The sequence below is a fragment of the Sapajus apella genome, unplaced genomic scaffold (assembly GCF_009761245.1).
Source record: "Sapajus apella isolate SASKATOON/1434 unplaced genomic scaffold, GSC_monkey_1.0 scaffold68, whole genome shotgun sequence".
NCBI classification, from domain to species: domain Eukaryota; kingdom Metazoa; phylum Chordata; class Mammalia; order Primates; family Cebidae; genus Sapajus; species Sapajus apella.
This window is the reverse complement of record NW_022437008.1, coordinates 4578121-4583305: the sequence shown is the minus strand read 5'-3', so window position 1 is coordinate 4583305 and position 5185 is coordinate 4578121.

The following is a 5185-nucleotide window of genomic DNA, read 5'->3' as shown; positions in this document are numbered from 1 at the left end:
ACAGAGTGTCATTCTGTCCAGGCTGAAGGGCAGTTGCGCAGTCTCGGCTCACTACAACCTCCGGCTCCTGTCTATCCTCCAAAGTAGCTGGGATTACAGGCATGCACCATCATGCCCAGTTAATCATTATTATTATTATTATTATTATTATTATTATTGTATTTTTAGTAGAGACAGGGTTTCACCATGTTGCCCTGGCTGGTCTTGAACTCCTGACCTCAGTGATCTGCCTGCCTCAGCCTCCCAAAGTGCTGGGATTACAGGCGTGAGCCACTGTGATGGCCAAAACAGACTTTAAACCAACACAAATTAAAAAGGACAAAGAAGATCATTTATAATGATAAAGGATAAATTCAACAAGAAGATAAAATAATCCTAAATGGGTATATAAATTTTATTGCAGTTGGAGCCCTGGGTTGAGGAATGACCTGAGAGTACTGGATATTGCAGACAGATGTCTTCAGGGCAAAGAGATTAAGGATATTTGCCTTGATGCTTTCACACTATATTGTGGTAGTAACACTGAACGTGTTGGGAGATAGAACAAGAAACCTCTTTCTAGGAATATGCATACTAATAAATGTTTTATCAAACTTGTTCAAACAAGACAGGAGAACAATTTTCATTATAATTTCATTTCCATTTCTGTGTTATAATAGAAACTGATCATTTGTTCAAATGTTTAAAAGGCATGTTCATGCTACTATAAATGCTTGTTTCTCCACATTGTTGATCATCTTTACTGATTACAAATTTCTTTATATATTTAAGAAATATATTTCTTTATATATTACATATTAAGGTGTTTGTCATGTGTTGTTCCAGTAAATTTTCCTAATCTTTTGGCCTCTTTTGATTTAAAAAATTTATTTATTTATTTATTTATTTATTTTAGAGACGGGGTTTCACCTTGTTGGCCAGGCTGGTCTTGAACTCCTAACCTCAGGTGATCCGCCCACCTTTGCCTCCCAAAGTGTTGGGATTACAGGCATGAGCCACCGTGCCCGGCCCTTTTGATTTTTTAATAAGCAGAAATCTTTTTTACAGGTAGTAAAATTTACATTTTTCCTATACACATAACCCTATTACTTTTTCTCTATTAATATTTCTGCAGATTTAGAGTCATCAGAGAATTTAAATTGTACCTTAGACAAAATCATGGGAATTACTTTAGGATCGCTGTTATTGGCTCTAGAGTTCAGGAGACCCAATAAGTAGAGTTGTGCAATTAGATGGAGTAAAATGTTGAAGAGGACCAATATAATTCTGAGTCTCAAATCTGAGTTTTAGCCTAACATATCAGGAAACAGTGGTCTGGGCTCTGTGTGTGTTCCTGTCTTAAAACATGGATCTAATATCATAGATGTAAATGACTGCATGTAATATCGTTACTTAAATTATGATAAACCCGGCTCTGTGGGTACACAGGAATGACTACTTAGAAATAATTTGAATACTCCATTCTATTTTAAAATATACAATTTATTTTAGAATAGTTTTAGATTTACAGAAAAGTTAGAAAAGTAATCCAGAAAATTCCCATATATGCTACACCTAGTTTCTTCTCCTAAAACCATCTTACATTGTATGATAACATTTGTTACAATTAATGAAGAAGTATTAGCTAAAGCTTACACTTTATTCCAGCTGTTCTTAGGTTTTAAGCTTTTCTTCCTTTTTCTGTTCCAGCATTCTTTTTTTTTTTTTTTTTTTTTTGAGACGGAGTTTCACTCATGTTACCCAGGCTGAAGTGCAATGGCGCGATCTCAGCTCACCGCAACCTCCACCTCCTGGGTTCAGGCAATTCTCCTGCCTCAGCCTCCTGAGTAGCTGGGATTACAGGCACGCACCACCATGCCCAGCTAATTTTTTTGTATTTTTAGTAGAGACGGGGTTTCACCATGTTGACCAGGATGGTCTCGATCTCTTGACCTCGTGATCCACCCGCCTTGGCCTCCCAAAGTGCTGGGATTACAGGCTTGAGCCACCGCGCCCGGCCTGTTCCAGCATTCTAAGCAGGAGAGCACATTGCAGTTAGTCATCATTTCTCCTTAGGTTACTGTTAGCTGTGACACTTTCTTCCTCTTTTTTTGTTTTTTGAGACGGAGTTTTGCTCGTCTTATTCAGGCTGGAGTGCAATGGCACAGTCTCAGCTCACTGCAACCTCCACCTCCTGGGTTCAAGTGAATCTCCTGCCTCAGCCTCCTGAGTCGTTGGGATTACAGGTGGTCAGCACGACGCCCATGTTTTTCTCATGATTACATGAGGATTTACAGAGGTAAAGTGACATTTTCCTCATAGATATCAAGGATTTATACTATAAACATGATTACTATTTTTGTTGGTCTTGATCACCTGAGTGAGGGAGTGTTTGTCAAGTTTCTCCAGTGTAAAGTTACTCTTTTCCCCTTTTTCCCATACAGTACTCTTTGGAAGTCACTATTTACAGCACGTACTTAAGGAGCGGGGGTTTATGCTCCATTTCCCTGAAGGCAGAATATCTACATAAATTATTTGGAATTCTGCACTGGAGATTTGTCTCATCTCCATTTATTTAGTTAGCTATCTGATAATATAGTAATTTATTAGTATGAATGCATGGATATGCCGGGCGCGGTGGCTCACGCCTGTAATCCCAGCACTTTGGGAGGCCGAGGCGGGTGGATCATGAGGTTGAGACCATCCTGGTCAAAATGGTGAAACCCCGTCTCTACTAAAACAACAAAAAATTAGCTGGGCATGGTGGCGCGTGCCTGTAATCCCAGCTACTCCGGAGGCTGAGGCAGGAGAATTGCCTGAACCCAGGAGGCGGAGGTTGCGGTGAGCCAAGATCGCGCCATTGCACTCCAGCCTGGGCAACAAGAGCGAAACGCCGACTCAAAAAAAAAAAAAAAAAAAAAAAAAATGAATGCATGGATATTTATTTTATACTTTGGGTTATAATCCGATGCTACTATACTTTTTGCTCAAATTTTCCAGAAACTGAGCATAGAAGTGATATCATCTGAATCACTGTGGCTATGCTGTTGTGAATGCCCTAAAGGCTACGAAAACAGACAAATTGGGAAGTTATAAACATCTAAGTAACATATAGCCATGGTTAGGTTCAGGATGGTATCAGGAAAGGTGACAAGAGGCTTGTAGAAATGGAATATAATCTGGGGGAAAGAATTTACTTTTCAATAAATAATGCTGGATTAACTTGGATATCATATTGTACACCAAAACTTGAGATGTGAGAGGTGAAATAAAGCTTCTAGGGGAAGAAAGAGAATATCTCCATGAGTTTGTAGGCATGAAACACACACAAACATTTGAGACTCAAAGTTCTGTGTATAGAAAAAGATTCATAAACAGGATTTAATTAAAATAATAAACTCCAAATCATCAACCCATATCTTTAAGAGAGACTTTTGCCACAGTGGTTTTCCCCAGCCAATATAGATACTTTTTGCTTTATATCCCTTATATAATACCCATTTCTATGCAACTTGCAGTCAGTTCTGGTGATTAAAAGCCTTTTTTTAAAATGTTCATTTTAAAATTCAAAATAATAATTTTTTTTTGAGACAGAGTCTTGCTCTGTCACCGGGTACCAGGCTCGAGTGCAGTGGCTTGACCTCTACTCACTGCAACCTCCGCCTCCCGGGTTCAAGTAATTCTCCTGCCTCAGCCTCCCGAGTAGCTGGGACTACAGGCATGCGCCACGATGCCCAGCTAAATTTTTTTTTTTAATTTTTAGTAGAGATGGTGTTTCACCATGTTGGCCAGAATGGTCTCAAGATCTTTTGACCTTGTGATCCACCCACCTCAGCCTCCTAAAGTGCTGGGATTACAGGCGTGAGCCACTGCACCCGGCCCAAAATAATTATTAGAAGATTACAGGCAATAGTAATAAATATAAGCTGAGTATCCCTTATCCAGAGTGCTTGGGACCAGAAGTGTTTTAGGAATATTTGCATTATACTTACCAGGTGAGCATACTTAATTCAAAAGTCTGAAATTTCCTTTGAGCATCACATTGGGTTCAAAAAGTTTTACATTTTGGAGCATTTCAGAGTTTGAATTTTCAAATTAAGGACACTCAACCTGTACTCCATAAAGTCTCTAGAGTAATGTCGTTTTTGCATTCATGTTCCTATATGTTTATTTATGAGAACTGCTACTATTTTTTTTTTCAAAACAGCATGTTGTGACTATTGATCTAGCTTTTTTCTTCTAAAATTGTTTCTCTCCCATTATCCTTAGAGTTTTTGTTGTAGTTATTCTTTTATTGGGTTATATGCTTGGATTCTTCATTTACAATTTCTCTAATATTCTAATGAATGAATTCAGAGCTGTAAAATTTCTTCTGTATATAACAGATCCTTAATGGCTTATGTAGTCTACTCAGCACCATTTATTTTAAAAAATAATTTGTTTTGATTTTAACTAATTTACTCATTTATTTTTAGAGACAGGGTCTCATTCTGTTGTCCAGGCTGCAGTGGAGTGGCACAATAATAGCGCACTGTAGCCTTGAATTCCTGGCTCAACTCATCCTCCCACCTCAGGCTCCTGAGTAGCTGGAGGTCACCATGCCTGGCTCATTCTTTTAAAAACATTCTCTGTAGAGACAGGGATTTGCTGTGTCACCCAGACTGGTCTCAGACTCCCAAAGTGGGGGTATTGCAGGCATGAGCTACTGTGCCTGCCTGGATTTTATTTTTCAGCAAAGAATCATGCAGAATACTGAATTAGTATTTGGATTTCAATGGAGAAAACTGACATAGCCTTTTATTTCTACCCTGGTACAAATTTTATAGTGTGTCTCTCACACTTAATAGTCTTACATTTTTCTGTAGGACAAATTATTCTTTTTTTTTTTTTTTTTTTTTTTTGCGACAGAGCCTTGCCCTGTCACCCAGGTTAGCGTTCAGTGGTATGATCTTGGTTCATTGCAACCTCCACCTCCTAGGTTCAGGCAAACCCTGTGCCTGAGCCTCCCAAGTAGCTGGGACTACAGACACACACCACCATGCCTGGCTGATTTTTGTATTTTTAACAGAGATGAGGTTTCACCATGTTGGCTAGGCTCCTGGCCTCAAGTGATCCACTGTGCGTAGCAGCAAATATTCTTATTCAACAAGGAATGAGTGTCAGTCAAACTTTCCCTACACTCATTTAAATGAATGTCTGTCTCCAT